The sequence below is a fragment of the Astatotilapia calliptera genome, chromosome 16 (assembly GCF_964374335.1).
Source record: "Astatotilapia calliptera chromosome 16, fAstCal68.1, whole genome shotgun sequence".
NCBI lineage: Eukaryota > Metazoa > Chordata > Actinopteri > Cichliformes > Cichlidae > Astatotilapia > Astatotilapia calliptera.
In genome coordinates, this window is record NC_137437.1 from 29,057,906 (window position 1) to 29,077,652 (window position 19,747).

Sequence of the window (19,747 nt, forward strand, 5' to 3'; positions counted from 1 at the left end):
CTCAATTTCTTATATACAGCAATGGCACAAGTATATTTCTATTTTTATTTATTTAAATTGTACTTTTTGGGAAACTGATTCTCCAGTGCATTGTTGTTCAGACACTGAGGTGGGGACAGCATGGTGACACAGGGGTTAGCTCTGTCACCTAACAGCGAGAACATTATGGGCTGGAACGTCCTTCGAAGGTCCTGTGGTGTTTGCGTGTTCTCACTCTGCAACTCTGAAATGGATAAGTGGAAAAAATGGATGGATGGAAACTGAGTTGGGCATTTTCCTCAGAAACTTAGAAATACTATCCCGCCCCCATCGTTTTTATCCAAGTTTCCCTTCATTAATAGGCAGTGAAGTGGACAGCTGTCTCCGGAGCAACCATCCATCTATCATCGTCCTCCACACATCTTCATCAACTACAGTACTGCCTGGGAACCATGCAGGATCCTCAGTGTGTGTCACTGTTGGATAAAAGAACAAATAGATCATTTGTGCTTCTGTCTTTCTTTTGCATGCAAGTAATACTCGTCTCTCTACAGTGAGTCTTTCCCTCTGCAAAGATAAAGGCAGCCTTTTCCTCCTCCTACTAACTCCGAACAGATGTGGTTGAAAGAAAAAGAAAGTGTAACCAAGTCACTCGGTGTAATTATCTAATATTTTATGTACCTCAGCAGATATGGGCGATCGTGGCTCAAGAGTTTGGTGTTCGTATTGTAATCGGAAGGTTGCCGGTTCGAGCCCCAGCTTGGATAGTCTCGGTTGTTGTGTCCTTGGGCAAGACACTTCACCTACCGCCTACTGGTGATGGCCAGAGGGGCCGATGGCATGATATGGCAGCCTCGCCTCTGTCAGTCTGCTCCAGGGCACCTGTGGCTACAACTGTAGCTTGCCTTCACCAGTGTATGAATGTGAGAGTGAATGAATAGTGGTATTGTAAAGCACTTTGAGGGGTCCCAAAAAGCGCTATATAAATGCAATCCATTATTATTATTATTATTATTATTATATGATCTCTTTGTTTTGTGTAAATTCGGAGGGGATTTGCTGTCGGTTTAAACACAACAGGAGCTTCATGTTCATCTGCTGTTTTGAGAAATTCAAATGACTGTCCCGCAACATCATCTCGCTGCAGTTCATCAAATAGTCACAAAAATAGTCTGGACATTTGCATTCATGGTTCCAGTTTAATGGGAAAAAATGTATCCAAAATGATCTTGTTAAAATATTTAAATGGAAGTTGTTGGCAGAACATTAACATTTTTATAAACTGACATATGGACCTTTACATGACAGCATTTATTTTGCAAGCATAATCCAAACTCACCTGCGAGGACTTTCCAGTCCTGATAAAGTCAACCCCCCCAAAAATAAGAACACTACCTATTGTATATAAAAAGCTGCATTTATCCACCTTGCACCTTCGACAGCACTCTGTTCATTGTGTAACCTCTGATCGGGACAATACGCTGGGCTCTGCAACCTGTAATCGAAATATTCACCCGTGATTGTGCGAAGTGGCACGATTCCATTCAGCTGCACAATCACCGTTCTGCAGGAATAATCAGCCGGAGCGTTTAATCAGCCGTCATTGTGCTGCTCTCTATTGTCCGAGCCGTTTCTGCCAGGGAGGTAAATGACCATCAAACCAGGGAGGAAATCTGTCATTAAGTGTCACAGAAGAAAAGCTCAGGTGGAAGGAGTGAAGCGCCATCGTTACGTAGCGTTTGATCACAATGTGAATGCATAATGAAAATGCTAATGGGGTCCCGGTTCCAGCGATTCGCTTTAATTTTTCTTCTTTTGACACAGCCTCGGGAACTTTAGTCCATTTGAGTTTCCCTGCCACATGCAGGTCATCAGAAACTTCTCGACTCACAGGTGCAATCTGAACTTTTGTGCGAAGGAAAGTTATAGTGAATGAATTATGAAAATCATGGCGTAAAAGCAGAAAGGCGAGAAACCCTTGAAAGTGTATAGAGTTGAGCATGAATAAGTCATTCCGGGTTCAACTTTGTCCCATTTGAAAGTTTTTCCAAGTGCATAGTGTGCCTGTGACTGTTTTAAATCCTGGGATTTGTATATATAGTATAGTTTCCAGATCAACTGGGAAACACACTCCAAACATAACGGTCCAGTTGTGCTGCTGATGGCTTTCTGCAATCTGTCCTTTTTATCACGATTTAAAGCCTGTGATCCACATTGCTTATTGTCCTAACTCCATTCATTTCCTCAGCTCATCAGTAAGTCTTTTATTCTGTCCCTTTACATGTATTTAAGAAGCCTTTTAGCTCGAGTGCCTCGCTTATTCAACAGTATTGATTTCATCTCCATACGGCGGCCTTATGAACTGACAAATCCCAGGCGTGCCTGTTCCAGCGGGCCAGTAAGAGTCAGCGGGACACGACAAACTCTGGTTTGTCTGTAGCTGCTCTGTCAGCCTGTGTTTGGTCTCCGAGGGCCCACGGTTCATGGCTAAGACGCCAAAGCTTGTCTTTAACGTAAAGGCGGTGGTTAGCAGGGAGAATGCTTGTTGAGCCTGCTTTGTGTTGTGTCCCCGAGATAACGCACTCTGACGGCCTAACACAATCCAGCTGCCACCCCTGCAAGGGAACACAGACACTGTCTCTGCTGCTCTCTTTCACTTTTTCCTATTCCTACCTTTCACGTTATGCCCTCTTTCCTAAAATACAGGATTTGTTGTTCATAGCCTGGGAGGTAAATTCTGTTCTGTGGTTTGTCTTTAGATTTATTGTACACATGGGATCCTCTGTGGCCGCACAGCTGCACGCTTAACTCAGCCACGCAGTGCACTTCATCCATCCGTGGTGAGCAGGAGCGCTAAAACTGCAAAGCGAAATGCAAGCCACGGGGGGTGAAGCCCGAGGTCTGCTGTGGACAGCTCTGATCAACGGTGATACTGAGTGGGACAATGTTTACGGTCCAAAGAGGAAGAGGGTCAGGAAGCGAACAGGCCGGCTGGACGTAAACTGTAGCAGAATGGTGTTTCCTTTCTTTGAGTCGGCTCTGTCGGTATCCGAGGCCAACGAGGGAGGGAGCAGCAGCGGTGGAGTGATGAGAGCAACTTGCTTCCTCTTAATTATCCAATAAAGTCTGCTTTTTGCCTCAGCGCGCCCACCCATCCAGTTCAAGAGCACTTACACACGCCTTATTCCTGCATCTTTTTGTCTCTGTTGCCACCTCTGTTTCTCACTTACACATGAACACACACACACACACACACACACACACACAAATACAAACAATCTGGACTTTTCTGCGCCTGTGAGGTGTAAATGGCGGGTAATGGTGTGTGTCAGACCTGCGTAACAGCTCATTAGGCTCGTTCAGTGACTTAATCTGATCTAACGTCTCTCTTCCCCACTTTAAAAACCCCACCAGCCGTCTCCTGGCTCAGACTTAGCAGAGAGCGGGAGCTGAGAGGAGGGGGGGAGTACGGGGAGGTGCATCCCAGATCATCCAGCAGCGCCGTGCACCCGCCTTGACACCGTCCCCAGCCCAAACCGCTCCCATGTGTCCCATCCGAGGGGTGGAATTGCTCCACTCTGTGAAACGTTGGGGGGTTGCATCCTGTGCAGCATCAGCTTCTTCTTCGGGGGGGGGGGTGGTCACGATGACATGACATGCAGCCTGTCAGGATAATTGGAGAGTTTAAAAACGCAGGGATGACTCACACAGAAGCGCCTGTTGGATTCTGATTTCTGCACACAAACACATGCGGCGCTCCCACCACACGCGGCGTGGACGTATAGGCTGAGAATCAAACAGTGAGGCGAGCCTTTGAGGGTTAAGTGCTTTCAGACGGACGGATTCGGTTTCAGTGCAGCCGATGTATATTTTTTAAGGGGGCCGAGCGCTGGACACGCCGGTGCTGCGAAATGTCTCGGAATGCGTTCCTAAGAAAATACAAAGGCGTAATTATCTTTATTACAGGTGGGTCCATTTATTTGTAGAAAGAGAGCAGACGAGGGGAGAAAGATATGCTGACGGACAAATAATAACAGAGTGGGATAACTTAAATACTTCACCATAGTTATTACATAAATTAAAAATAATTAACATTATACAACACAGCCAAGAAGGCTTAGTTACCCCAAAAAGGGTAAATGGAGGTTCAGCTCTCGTTTAACTTCTTCACATCCACCAGATCACCGGCGACACATGTGGGGTCGGGAATTTTCAGCTGTCTCGCATCCATTGATGGCTGGATTCAGGGTTGTGAAAAGATAGAAGCTCCAAGAAGAGTTTTATTTCTTGAGCCTCCATCAGGCGAGCGTTGACCTTTTCTCAACGTTACAGTAAAAAATATGGTAAAATACAGGGTCAGGCACAGGTGTTAAATGGGACCTTAATGTGACGATTAAGCACTAAGATCCTACAGTTGAGGATGAAATTCAGGGTCAGGGTTAAACATTGAGCTCCTGTTTGAGCTTCATGCCAAACAGGCAAATTCTCAGAAACTAGAGGTTGTGACCTCTCAAATAAAGACTCAGTCATTCGTTTTGGTGTTACAGATTTTTTCATTTTGGATTTACCAAAAAGTGAAAGTTTTTTTTTTGTAAAAAAGATTAGATATTAACCTTAAACCTAGATTAGTTCATCAGTGAGCTGGTGATTCTTTTTATCCAACAGAGTGAGAAAGAGTAGGCTGAAGATGAGCAAAAGAAAAAAACTAATTTAGTAGTTCAAAAGCTCCGAAAAATAAAATAAATTGAGGCAGTAACTCTAGTAATAGTAATAGTCCTTTCATTCCACTGATTTACTTTATTAGCATTAGAGTATGTTGGTTTGTAGTAACAGTGTTGTGATGCCTCACCTGTAGGCAATCATACTGGCAGTAGTTTGAAAACAGAGCTTTAGCAGTCATGTCAGAGCCGGTCTGTTGGTCCTGTTGTGCATGAATTGGCTGCAGATCAGCAGGGTGCACAGTAGTGGGCGCTCCACGGGTGTTCCTCAATGAATAGTAAGCAAATGAATCTCACCTGCTAAAATGATTTACACATTACATCTACACAAAAGAAATCCCACGTTATATTTTCGTTTTCACACCTGTGTTTAGTTTTTGGGGTTTTTTTTGCCAGATTTGTAACTGTTTATTTTGGGTACAATGCTTTACACTTGTGCCATATTTGACTATTTTTTTTTCCAACTTCCAACTTTTTCCAAGAACCCCCCCCCCCCCCCCCCCCAAAAAAAAAAAAAAAAAACACAGTAAAGAAAATTACAAACCAACAAACATACAAACACGCTGGAGTTTACATTTCTTTTCCATCTATTCCATGCACATTTCTTGTTGTGTTGTTTTCTTGGTGCCACTTCGGAATGCTTTCCACTTCCTCCATTGTCCATCATATTTACATCCTATCAGTCTGATATTGAATGTTATTTTTTCCATCTCTGAGATACCCTCTACAATACTAATCCAATCTCGTTGAGTGGGAGGGTCTGGATGTAACCACTTCTTTGTAATTGCTTTTTTAGTTGCGGCTAGAATAATTTTTACTAAATATAAATCCTCCTTTTGTATCTGTTCCTTTATGTTTCCAAGATACATCACTTGGCAGGTGTTTGGGAGTGCATATCCCAGAATATTATCCATGGTCATTTTAAGGTCTTCCCAATACTTTTAAATTTTTATGCACTTCCAGAATACATGTGAATGGTCTGCTTCTGTTTCTCCACACAGTCTCCAACATTCCTGTGGACTTGAGATCTGTTTACTTTTAATCTTGGGTGTAATGAAAAAACGTGTCAAATTTTTCCAGCAAAATTCCCTCCACAACGGCGAATTTGTTGTGCTGTGTTGTATTTCACACATACTGACCCATTCCTTCTCTGTTATAGTTATGGCCAGTTCAGCTTCCCATTTCTTTTTGAGGTAAAAAGTTGTGTCCTGTCTCTCCTCTTCTAATGAAAGTAGAAATTGCTTTGAATTGTTTATGTTCATAGCAATTTTTTATTATTCCGATAACACCCAATGGTTTTTCGAACCAGTCAGATTTTATTTGCTTTATGTAATAATGCCTTACTTGCAGATATCTAAAAAAAAATCACTATTTTCCAATTTGTATTTATTTTTTAGTTGTTGGAAACTCATTAGTGTTCCATTTTTCATTAGAGTACAAATCCCTTTTAACTCCCACCTTTTGAATGTATGGTCCAATTGTCCTGGCTTAAACTTTTTATCATGTCTAAACCATCTCAGTAGTGTGTTTAGTTTTCTCTAACTTGCTGATTAGTTATGGGTTTATGAGAGGCAACGTTTCTGTAATTCTTTGGTTTTCTTTGTGTCGTACCAAAAATCTGCGACACATTTCCAATCGTTTTATTCTGATCGTTCTATTATGATAAAAAATAACATTAAATTGTTTTGAGAAAGTTTAGCTTTCATTGTGTCACGAGAGGATGAGTGTGTCGCTATTTCCACAAATTTTGTGCCATCGACAACACCAGAAGAAACAACCTTGTATGTTCAGCGGTTGGAGAGCGCCACACACTGAGTCAGTCAGTTTGGGTGAGGTTGCCATGGTTATATGCATTCTGTTTGCGATTAATGGTAATTACCTGTGATTAATCAGCAAAAATTGCTAATCTGTTGCCGTCTACATGCACATAAATTAAAATTAATGACTTGGATTCAGACTCCAGGCAGAAACTTCTAGATTTGAAGAGAAATTCCTCCAAAAGTAGCAACGCCATTACTCAAAGGCACTCAGCAACCAGAATATAACCAGAATACAGCCATTTGGCAACCAGTTGAGTTGATTCTCCTCCTGAAAAGAGACACATCCCAAATGAGTTTGAGACTGTGATTATTTGCAAACCTTTGCCAGTCTGCCTGAAGGTGACTGCTGTCAGTCTGTTCAAAAATAGGTGACCTGTTTAACTGACTTCCAATCGCCAGTGATCATCCAGAGGTTCATGCTACTCTCAACAAAATAACATCAAAACACTGAGAAGGACCAATTCAATCTATTCTACTATGCTAGGTGAAGGTCCCTCGATGGGTAGATATCAAGAACATTTAATCTCCAAAGCGACATCTATGAAAACCTTCCCAGAGGTCCATATGTTTCAAAGTGTAATCAAACGGATCCTCGGGGTGTGTATACAGGAGGTAGACGGCGTTACCTCGTACCATCCCTGCTTCACTCTCCAAGTATTTTCATACACTACATTTTCTACATAACTGTCTCACCAGTTATTATCTGAGCCGGCCAACTGTTTATTTTCTAGCTCAGTTTCTTTGTGTGGGCGTATGCACGGTAAATGGGGTTAATACAATTCTGCAAGCAATGATGTGGTGACTCAGTACAATAGCTTGGCAGAGCAGTTTGTGTGTGTTTGATGGCGGTCGGTGAATTGTTTCAGGGGCATTTGGATGGTGGAATAATTGCTTCCAGAGATCCCCGTGGAGTAATTGCTCTTCCACCACCCAAAATCTTTACCTCCTGAGAATCTGCTGCCCACTACCACTTTACAGAGATTCTTGGTCCAGAGCGACCGGCCAAATTATTTTCTCCCAGAAAGAGCGAGAGAGAGAGGTGGAGGAGCCACAGCAGCGGTTAGGGTGGAGAGGCTGATTGCATGCACACACTTCAGAGTGGGTTTGATTTTCTCCACTGTGTACTGTGTGGCTGTGTGGGTTTGTAAGTGTCCACCTGCAAAGCGAAGGAGTGCGTATTCTCACAGTTCGGATTAATTAACGAGCAAGAAAAATCCACTCAGAGTGATTGTGAGGAAATTGTCCTCAGCTGCACATTCAGACACATGCTGCCCCTCATCCAGAAATCAGCCAGGGGTGAGATTTACATTCCAGACATCCACTTCAGACCACGTCCAAACGATCTGAAAACTCTCTGGGAATGGACCTGCGGCCGCTCGCACGTGCACCCGTGGCTGAAGGGCTTCCTGTGGTTTTAAAATGACTACCTCCCAGGAATATGTTTCACTCTTTTCCTGGGAAACTCTGCGTTTCTCACATGATAGCAGCCTGATTTTTGGAAAAAAAAGATAATGCAGATAATGTGTGTTTATTCTCACTTCATAATATTTTTTCTTTTCTTTGTAGGATAATTATATGGTAATATTTTTGGTAGAACAACACCCTTTGCTGCAAAACTGCTAACGTCTTTGAGGTGAGAATGAAAAACAATCCAACCACAGAGCTGTTTGATGTTTTTCAGCACATCCTGTTGTAGTAGAAGGACAATCTGTTGTAGTCTAGCTGGAAGTTTCTTGTTTTGACACTCACTCGTTACATTAGTTCAGTCTTCACCTGTCGAGTGCTGCTCTCCACTTTGATGTTGTGATCAAGCCTCCATTTTTGTACCAGATTTTACCATCTGCTTAAAAAGTTAATGACTCAGTCAGGCTGGAGTAAAACACGATGGCAGCCTCTTTACAAAATTCACACTTTATTTTTCACAAGAGCGACATCCTCAACATCAACATCACCACTTTCTATTGCAATGTGATTGCACAGGTCACCTGGTGGGAGGCAACAAGTAGTGGATACGGTACTTCCAAACTGAATGAAAACAGCACGACGGGGGGAAAAGATAAAAATGGGAACGCAAGCTAGCAGCTCACAATCACGGTGGATAGGAGACCTGCTACACGTCAAACCAAAGAAGCGAGTATCCAGGAAACTGTTCTGTTTTTGACAAAAATAATAATAATATTTATTCCTTTTCTATACAAAAAGTGCTTTTCCTTGTAAAAGCTCGCTGGGCTCTACTTCACTATTGTTTCAACACAGGACCCTGGTACTGCCAGGAGATGCTGAAAAGAGGAAAAAGAGGAGGAGATCACCAGGAAATCAGACAGATAGGTGTGTTTTTTTCAGTAAGGTACACCCTCTCCATTTTGAAATATTCTGTGCTCATGTATGGACACGCTCCTGTATGATATGTCTAATTATTTTAAAAAAAGAAAAGAAAGTCTGATCCTAAAAACAAGCTGCCTAGGGCCCATCAAATACTCGATGATCTGGGCATGCCAACCATTCTTTTCCCAAATGTGACTGTAGAACTGAAAGCACGTTTTTCTTAAAAAATAAATAAATAACTAATAAGCCATCCTCCAGTGGACATTAGAGGAACTGCAGTCGGCCTTTGTGGTTTGGATGTGCACCATCTACGCCGCTTGGGCACTTTTGAGTCCACGTATAGATAACAGACACAGCTGCTTCATTTCTGCTCAAAAGACCAAAAATAAAAGAAGTTAGATGAAGCGAAGGCCGTAAAGAGAGACAAAGGAATGTCGACTCGAGCCAGCACGCATAAAAACAAAGAGGAAAAATAGAGTGAAAGAAGTGAAAAGAGAGAAGAAGAATGCAGCTCAGAGATTTTGATGGGCTGTCTCTGTGGGCATACAGCTGCTAGTTCAGCTGTTGGATGAATTAGGGAGAAAGGTCTGAAAATCATTAGCACTTTTTGAGGGCGGGTAGGCTGAGGCAATAAATATAAAGAAGTGGTTTCAGCTAACAGGCACATCTCAGTCTCAGGCAGCTGAAAGTGATATTGCTATTTTTAAGACAACAATGCATAATGAAATAAGTGTTGCTGAAAGAGGTGGTCTCTGAGCATGCTGGAGCAATTTTCTGGGTGGAGGAGTAAATCTGTGTTTTTAGTTAGTTTGTTTTTGGGGGAAGGTGGCGGTGTGGGCGCGTACATCCTGTTATCTGGTAATCGTTGCATGTGCATACACTTAAGGCGGCTCCGTTTGTTTTGTTTTTTATATTCCTGATGTTCAGTGTGGAAAGGCGTTTCGGCCCGTGGTGAAGAGAACCTACAGAGAATCTTCAGTGATGATTACAGAGAGTTATATGGCAACTTTTAGTGGGCTTATTAGGCCATTACAGACATGCAGGTTATTTGTTCCTTCCAATAAAGTTCCCAGAGTTTGTATCCAAATGCCGAATGCTAGGTTCCAACCACTTAACTGTAATATGCTTTAAAATGGCCCCTAAATGGTGCTTACTGAGCACTCAGTGTGCTCGCATACGAGCCGCGTGCACCCATTCACACGCATTCATGCAGAACTTTTTTCTGTCACGCACGCGCTCATGGGGATGCAAGAGGAGCATTTTCTTGTCCAGTACAGCCACAGCCCGTCCTAACAGGATTTTTAAGGATACGTAGATTTATTGGCTGATACTTGCATTCTTGTTACTGGCAGTCAGTGGCTAAATATTGTGATGTTTATGGCTGCAAGACTTTGTCCAGGCATCCATCAGGTCAGCATTCCAGATTCCAGAATATATTGCGCATGGATAAAAGTTATTGCACAGATTTGAAAGCTATTTCTGAGCAGCGTTCTGTGTTTTGGTGGCTTTCAAATAAAAACTGTTAGAGATTTATCGTCTGATGGTGAGGTTTACCTCTTTATATCAACTGATCAGAGGTTTATAAATCCACCTCTTCATATAGATTTTTCAGCTTTTTGAAGCATCCACCCATTCTCCCACTTATTGGGTTTGGGTTCTGGAGCAAAGAGACTTCATCTCCCCAGCCATGTCAGCAAAGTCTTTCTAGTGTTTCCTGGGTTCACCCCAGGTCTTCTTCCCAGTTGGGCATGCCAGAAAAACCTCATGTAGGAGGGTCCAGGAGGCGTTCTTGTTAATTCCGTCTCATTCATTATCCTTTATTTATCCAGGCAAATTGACTCATCTCTCTGAGGAGCTTACCTGGAGCCACACAACTTCCTTCCTGGTTAAGAAGGCACACCACCACCTCTGTTTTTTCTCAGGGTTGGGGTTATACTAGAGAAGTGTGGTGGAGAGCATCCTGTGCTCCTGCATCTCTGTGTGTCATGGCAGCTGCTCTCTGGAAGAGAAGAAGGCTCTGCTGATGGTGGTGAAAGCTGCACAGAGGAATGTAGAGAGCACCTTCTCCACCACCACCATGGGACATCTACACCAGCAGATGCAGGAGCCGGGCCCTACTCAGCCAGGATGTACACTGTTTCTCCCCCTCGAGCAGGAGTCTGCACAGCATCAAGAGCAGAACCACCAGACGGAGGAACAGCTTCTTCCTGGAGACTGTTGAACTCTGGTGGTGCTCTCTCAGCCACAGATAAGTTTTGTGCTATCAAATGCGCATAAGGATAGGATATAAATGAGAATCCTTGAAACAAGACTCAGAGATACTTGAACTCCTCCACGTGAGGCAGCAGCTCATTCCCATCCTGGCCACCTTTTCCTGGCCTCAGATTTGGAGAAGCAGCTTCACCTTTGCAACTAGCCAAAGTGAATAACAGAATTTATGAGTTTATTAAGAGTTAGTGTCAAAGATCACTCCCAGCTTCCTTATAAATCCTTAAAAGACGACACATCCTCCCTCAGAGTTAGGCTGAAGGATGATAATAATCTTTATTTATAAAATATTTACACAAGATTTTCTGAGTGTGCTTAAATTTCAGGCTGGCCCCCAGACGTGAGCGTGGGGTCCATGTGTGATCTCAGTAATTAGACAGGGCAACAGGCGGTTTGACAAAAATAAACAGGCCAGCTCGATTTATTGTTTCCATTATGTGAGTGCTGCAGTGTATCAATCTTCAAGCAAAGGGTTGGACGGCCTCACACGACCGCCGGCATCAGACTTCATTCAGTGTATTGAGTAAATCTAATGGTGCTGATTTGCATTCATAACCCACTTCTTCTTACACTGAGCTAGCCTGTGACTTGCTGCGGTCACAGTATAAATGCTGCTTTTCCAGGAATTGATTGAAACACAACTCGGAGTAAATTTCACCATTTGCTGGTTCCTCACTGGTGTTTGCCCAGAATTTGAAAAAAATAAATGGTACAAACAGATAAATTTAGGACATTTAACAGTGTTACACTTTCAAAAACAGCTCAATCACAGAAACTAGCACACACGCACAGAAGAGTCAGTGTTTATGAGGTCACAGAGAGAAAACAAACACTTTTCATATCACAAAATTGTTTTTTTCTGCAGGTACACCCGAGTCTTTGTGCCTAAATGGAGAAACACGAGCTAAGCAGACTTAATTTACTTGATTTTTGAACATGATCAGATGCATCAGGTGGTGTTGCCGCTGCTGTAGAGCTGATTACTTTATTCCCTTTTACTTCTTTTCCAACCTGTTTACGTCTGTTTATATATTCTTCTGAAGGTTGGTCCCCTCGCTCTGCGGGACACTGAAGTTACATTTACAGTCAGTAAAGTTACCAAGCGTGGGACTTTCTCATTTTTGAGGTGCTCACTTCACCTGCGAGGAAGCCATAACATATGAACTGCCTCTGCACCTCTGACCGTGCAGAGGTCACAGACGAGTTTATTCTTGTGTTTAATCTCGTGTTGATAGAGACCGCCCACAGCTGTTGACAGCTCTGTTCTTCATGGTCGCTGCGAGTGAATTATTTAGTGTTAATCCCACTATCTGTGTTCTAATCTGTCAAAATGACGGACAGCTTTCTGATTTTTCAGTTTCTGTCAGTGAAGGAAAATATTCACATAACACAACCACAGTACAATCTCGAGCGTTGACGAGGGACTGTTTCGGATCTTTTGGAAAACCCTGTTGTAAAACCTTAAAGGGAGATCAAAAACTATAAAAGAAAAAGCTGTTAGTTCCTTGGGCTGGTTTGGTTTGTTATTTCTTTCCTACACAGTCAAGCGTAGGTGTAGATTCGCAAGGGGGGACAAAGTGGTCTGTTTTACTCCCAAAATATGAATTATAAATTCATATCAATGTATCCTCTGTAGTCGTGCTTTCCTTTACATACATCCTCAGTTATCAGCCTCTCCTTTCTTACTCATTCTTTATCTCATCTTCATGCCATGCCGCCTGCATTTCTGTCTCAGTTGTCATGTTACCCATCATATTTTTGTTTTACTTTTACTTCCTGTTTTTGTTTCCTCCCATTGTGATTGTGATTCTTTCCGCCTGTGCCCTCTTTGTGTTTCTCTTCCTCCTCTTTATCTTTCTGGGCTTCATTTTTTTGCAGACCATTACAAAAGCTCACTTTTTGTCATTCATTTGCCTCACACGACACACTTAAGCGAGTTATTTCTTCAAATAACAGGCTCATTTATAGGCAGGCCTGACAGGTCTTCAGTTTTTTACGCACAGTCTGGAACCAGGCAAACATAAAAGAAGACAGATGAGTAAATCATTTGTGTTCTCCCAGCAGGGATCATTTTAAATTAGAAAAGCTGAGAATATTTATCTGAAAGAAACACAGAATGCCAGAGACTCAGTGCATTCTCATCCTGTATTGAACCGTCACCTTGTGCCTGTTTCTTTACACAAAGAGGATATTTGCACCGTAAAAATCGATGGAGAATGCACAAACAGAATATGGGAAATTATGTTTGATGCTCAAGTTTGTCTCATTTCACCAGCAAAAAATAAATGCATCTCAAACTGTTTGCACACTCATATTTTATTGCATTTGTTGGCTTTAACTTTTAAAACTTAATGTGCCGTCAAGGAGGCCGAATTGATTCTCTTCCGTCGTTTGTTTTATTAACAACTGGCATTACAAAATGTTTGATGAGTAAACATCTCAGGATTAGAGTGGCCATAGCTGATGAACAATTAAAAGCAATTAAGTCATAATTGAGAATGAATGTTAAATCAAAACTCCTCGGGAAAACTATCATCTTCAGACCTCTGGGCTGAGGAATATTCATTTCAGCTCACTTAAAAAAAATCTGTTAATTGGATGAGCTGCATGCTTAAAAATGAAGAGATAATGAAACATGAGGCCAAACATTTTAAAGGAGCTGGAGCGAGGAAGCAGGTGAGGTTTCAAATTCTAACACAGCCTGAGGTGAACACGATAATCTGATTATATTGTGCGAATGCAGATGCCGGCTGCTGCATGTTTTATTAATAGTTTGCACTCCAGCACAACAAGATGTGAGCTCAAAGGACGGCTTGTTTACACTCTTATGAAAATACATATTAAATGCAGCTCTGCAGGCACATAGGAAGCCTGTAGGTCCAGAATCCCTGCTCTCCTTCTGCTTGGGACGATCGTTGACTTTGTGGTGCGGGTGGATCATCTCCGACGTTCTCTTGGCTCAACTTTGATCTGTTTTTCTTTTATATGGTGACGTTTATCTCTGCCTATCTGGAACCCTCAACAAGAACTGTTACTAAGAACAACTTTAACATCATTCTTCATCCTCATTAATCCCCACAATCCTCCATCAACTGAAGGAGCATTTGGACCCATAAAGGTTATCTTATCTTTTTACAAAAACGAAATCTACTTTATACTCCACAATAGTAATGGTACATCACTGAGGCTCGACATCTAAATACTAGCTTTTTCATGGTATCCACCAGAACATTCACTTTCCATACTGGAGAACTTAAAATACCTCCTATAGTCAATCATTTCCCCAACAGTACCTACTCAATAGACACAACTGTTTTGTTTTTCACTGTTTTCACTGAGATTTGAATTTGAATGCTAATCAATAAAATCAAAATCAATCAAACTATGAAAACTCAGAAGAAACACCCCAAACAAGACGCCTTGCGCCTTGAATTCACCAACAGATAACACTGAGAACAGTCAAACAGTTCCCTTCACAGCACCGTTAAAACCATTGGGGCAAAAATGGACTGGGTCATGAAGGAAGCGATACTGGACATTTGAACCAGAAGTGGACATGGTAACGTGTACTTTTCTCCCAGTTCACCATCTTCGATCAAAAAACATCCCGACCGATCATCGCTAAACTGGAATTACAAGAAACGTAAACAACTCATCAAAAGCAAAGGAAAGAAACTAAAAGGAACACAGTTGTTTTTCTGCCAATCACTGCATCTGTCTTATTAAGGTTATAACACCCATCTCTATCTGCAGCATCAAAGAGAACTACCGTATTTCCCGGACTACAAAGCGCACCTGAATTTTCGCAAGTTTATCGCCGCTCGTCATCCACGCCTCTCGCTGAACGCATAGCGCTACTTTGAAGTTTGTTTTTCGCGCTACTTGTACAGCGCTACGTTGCCTGGCGGATGGACACGTGACCAACATACCACTCTTGAACCCCGATGCTGTGTGTCTGATCACATGCCCTTCCGCCAGGCAACGTAGTGCCGTACAACAGCGGAACAAACAAAACAAATCGTCTTACGATATGACAAAAATCATGGACAATCCATAGAAAAGCCGCACCTGACTAAAAGCCGCAGGGTTCAAAGCTTGTGCAAAAAGTAGCGGCTTATAGCCCGACAATTACGGTAAGTACTTTTGCTTTAGGTACTTTTTTTATTTATATGCTAACGCTAATGTTTGAATGTAACTAATATTAATTTAAGCAGGATTATAAATACTTGTTTTTTCAGAACAGCTACTCCGGGAAAAATTTTAACCTCTTGTAGCACTGGGCTCAAAATCATGAAGTGTAAAAAGAAAGGAGGCAGAAACAGGTTGCAATCTAAACTAATGATTGTCCGTCAAAATATACAAAAATCCAAAGAAGGGAGCAAAAGGCAGAAAATGCAAAGTCAACATAGTCAGGAGGCTGATACATGAAAACATCCATGGATTAAACAGCAGGGAGATGGGACTATACACACACACAGAGGATTGATTGGGGTCCAGGACACTGATGGGGCCTGAGGAAGTTAAAGACGGGGTGAAGTTGAACAATCTTTCAGGGAGCAGCTGAAAGATGAAGTTTTTCTTTTTGTCTTTTCTACTTCCTATCCCCATCATCCTCATCTGTCGCGCCAACCCTCTCCCTCCACCGGTCTTTGTGGTCCTTCAGCCAAGCTGCATGGACATAAGAAAAAACATCTAAACTTTTTATGAGGCTTCCTCACCAAATTATCCATTACAGGGCTAGAAATCATGTCCAGAGTTTTTTGTGCCTAAGGAAGCAAAAGGTGCTCATCTTTTTGAGTATTTATTGCATTTTAACACGTGTCTGTTTACATTATTGCAGCTACAAGTTCCACTTTTCTAGCCCATTAAAATGGTTTGAATTTACAGCAGGAGAAGAATTTATCTTTTTCATCTTCAGGCCATTTAACAAACTCTGAAAAATGATTGTGGCAACCAGGGAGTTAATTATCCATCTCCTTATAATGTTCATTTTTCTGACTGTGGGGAGCAGGATATGCACCATAACTATGCGGCTGCTAATGCTGGTGGATTCCAGTAAATACCATCATCACTGAAATACAGGCATTTAAAATGATCACTACTTATTCAAAAAGTCACCAATTGTTCAATAAAAGCCCTCATTTCTGTATGAATTTTCAAAAAACGTGCAGATGCAGGTAGATTATACCCATCTTTGCCAGCTCCACTCTGCCATTTGACTTTTCAAAGCGCAGCACCTGATTATCTGAAGCACTGACATTTCAGTTTAAACACAAAGCAGCTGCGAGGAGACTGTGTGTTGGTTCACTTCCACTGTTCTTGCACAGTGTGCTGATAAACAGGTGTGATAAAGAGCTGTTCCTCAGACATTTGGGCGATATGTTCCCGCTTCCTTATTACATTCACTCTCTGCAATCCCAATTTCACACAACTATTTTTAAAATCCCAAGAATGTGCACTGCGAGCTCCATCTCAAATTGGTGAAGAAAATTACATTACAACAGGTGACTGAGAGTTTTCAGCGTGCTCAGTGTTATTGGAGTTTTTTCCATACAGGAAGATTTTCGTACCCTCTGATTTACATCCAGAGCCGGAGTTTAGTGCCAGGAAATATCGTGATCTTATGCAAAGAGTTGGAAAGAAAGCTGGCATTCAGTTCTTAGGGAAACCTTGAGCTTTAAATGCTTATCAGATGTCCGAACCAACAGTACAAGAGCACAAGAGTTTACATAGATGGGAAAGCTGGTCTCAGATAAATCCAAAGTTATCACATGAGGCAAACACTGCAATATGACTGAACTATTGTTCAAGGTTGTATGTGGACTTTTTACTAGTCAGTGCCAGGCCTTGGCCAACAACATTGTATTGCACTGAATATAAATTTTTACCTAGAAATCATTTGTTCTTGGTGAAGCCCTCCAATCTCATATAGCAATAAACATTTGGCATATGTATCTGTGTTGATTCAGCACGAGCCTAGCTGCCGCCGGTCCACCTGATATGGCCCAGATGTCAGGTGTCCTAAGAGAAAAATGATCATTAACGCCAAAGTAGCTTAGATTAGACTCAAACATGCCTGCTAGTTGGACTGGTACACTATATGTTTGCTATAAGACTGCACTGCTGTCACACAAATAAATGACAGGGCTCTGTTTTTTACACATAAAGGTAAACACTTTCCTTCAAAAGTCTAAAAATATTCCACAGATCTAAGCATGTAAAGTGTTTTTCTGTTTTGTGTTGTGTTAACTCAGCCAAGGACGGTCCTAAGCACGACTGCAAAAGGAGGAAGGTGGTTGCCCTGCCGAAGTGACCAGAACCGTTAGACCGGGGAAAATAGGCACGAAACCAATGGACAGCTCTGAATTAGGTGTTGACAACAGATGGATTGCCTGCCAATGTCAAACTTGACGGCATCCAGTTAGAGCAAGTTCAGCAGTTCAAATACCTGGGCTCACTGATAGAGCAGAAGAAAGTCGCTTCCACGGCGGAGATCCACAGTCGAATAGTCAAACAACCGCAGCATTCGCTTTTCTAAAGTGGTGCTTGTGGAGGCGAACCAATATTTCCATCTCGACCAAAATCTGCCTTTTCCGGACGCTGATCCCGCCGATTCTACTCTATGGATCCGAAACGTGGACGGTGCTCAAAGCGGACCTCAACAAACTCGAAGTTTTCCAGATGCATTGCCTTTGGCAGATATTACGAGTATCTCTACGAGACCGCCTTCAAAATGAGGACATCTGATGGAGATGCGACAACCAACCACCAATCGGGGAGCACATTCAAAAACACCGATTGCTATGGTTTGGCCATGTGTGTCGAATGGACATGAGCCGACTACCACACCAACTCCTCTGGTGTAAACGACCCGCCAAGCGAACAGCACCGAAGAAAACATGGCTAAAACAGGTCAAAGATGACATCAGAGATCGCACGATAAATCTCGACGAGGCCGGGACAATCGCCAATCGTTGTTAAAAAGGTCAAAATAATACATAAAGAGGTAGATGTGATCCTAACACTACTGTTCAGGAGTCCACTGGTTGCTGTTAGAATCTACCTGCAAAATATCAAGCTTTAGCTCCCAGAGCATGAGTTTTCTCTGCCCATCGGTGCTACGCTGCGGCTGGTTTAACATCCATTCATATGCGATCAGATTCTGTCTATCCGCTCTGTAATGGGCAGTGAGCAGGTTCAAGGTATCATCTTGTAATAAATCAATTCAGAAACAGAGAAAGAAGAGTGTTCAATCAGACCACATGATGTTTCATTGCCTCAGTGGTTATGAGACTCCCCATCTGGGCTGATGATACATCTAATGTTTGTACATCACAGAATGAACAAAGATAATCAGTGGCAATCATCAGCAGTTTATCAACACTTTCCCATTATGAGCCACACTGTAGACTGTCAGGAGTTGATGTTAAAACACTTTCCCAATTACCTGTCCTTATGGCAGCTGAGGTGTAAATGAAATTAACAGCATGAGACACATCTGTACAGTGATGCATGGCCGTGTTGGACGTGTGAGCCGACCACGCTCATCATTTAGAAGACGGCGAGTAAACAGAAGTTTGGATCCAGTGAATGCAGCCCATTATAACGATGATGACTTTCCTCCTTTGCTCTTTCCATCCCTTGGTCTTGCTCCCTCTTTGCTGTGTTAACTGTCTTTCATTATTGCTCTCCGTTATCCAAATTAAGTTATCCCTCCTCATTATTTTGCCAAGAGGGAAATGGGACGTGTCAGCAGAAAGTAAAAATATCATCAGCGGGCCTGTGCAATGACAGATTAATTGGATTAGAGTTGCATTTAGCCTAGATTAGGTCGTGCATTGGGACCTGGATGGTGACACAGATGGATTATGTTAGAAAGTGCAACAGTGACTGGAAGAGCTCTTAATTGTGTCGGGTAAATGCCGTGGCACCGGGGTGACATCACTCTCCCACTATTTCCGGCCCCTCAATAGTTCTGCTTAGCCTTGTTTTCCTAAACTCTCGTGTTTTGCACTGGTGCCCATCAAATTCACACTCTATCTGCCCATCATCTGACGCATGGAGCGCTGGGAATGAATGCAGACGTGGTAATATGGATTCACGTTAACATTTTTCTTCTTGGAGTGCAAAGACATTGTATAAAACTGAATCTGCATTCAGTTGCCTGCATTCAGACGCATAGTTAAATCAAAGTTATTTAAATTACACATGTGGAGGCTTCTTCAGCTGCTTTATATCATGTCTCAAATAGTTTCATGAACACTGGACTTAGCAGTTATACTTCTGACTTCTGGAAAATCTACCACCTTGGCCCATATTACCTCGGTTCCTTGAGAAAAAAATTAATTAGAAGAATTAGACGATGAATTAGAAGTGTTTTTCTGAATGCCTGTAAACATCCAGGTCATGGTAGTGTAGGGAGCTTGGAAAAGAAGTGACTGGACTTCGGTAAGTTCTTATTAAAAAAGTCGATTTGCTTTAATTTCCAAGCTCCTCGGATTATTCTGAAGTGTGAATCATGCAGAGCTGCAGAAATGAGTAGAATGTGTCCACTTTAATTCATATAAAAAGTATTTATTATGCAAACTGTTTTAATGCAGTTTAATTCATACATCACTGATAGTTTTCCCATGAGGT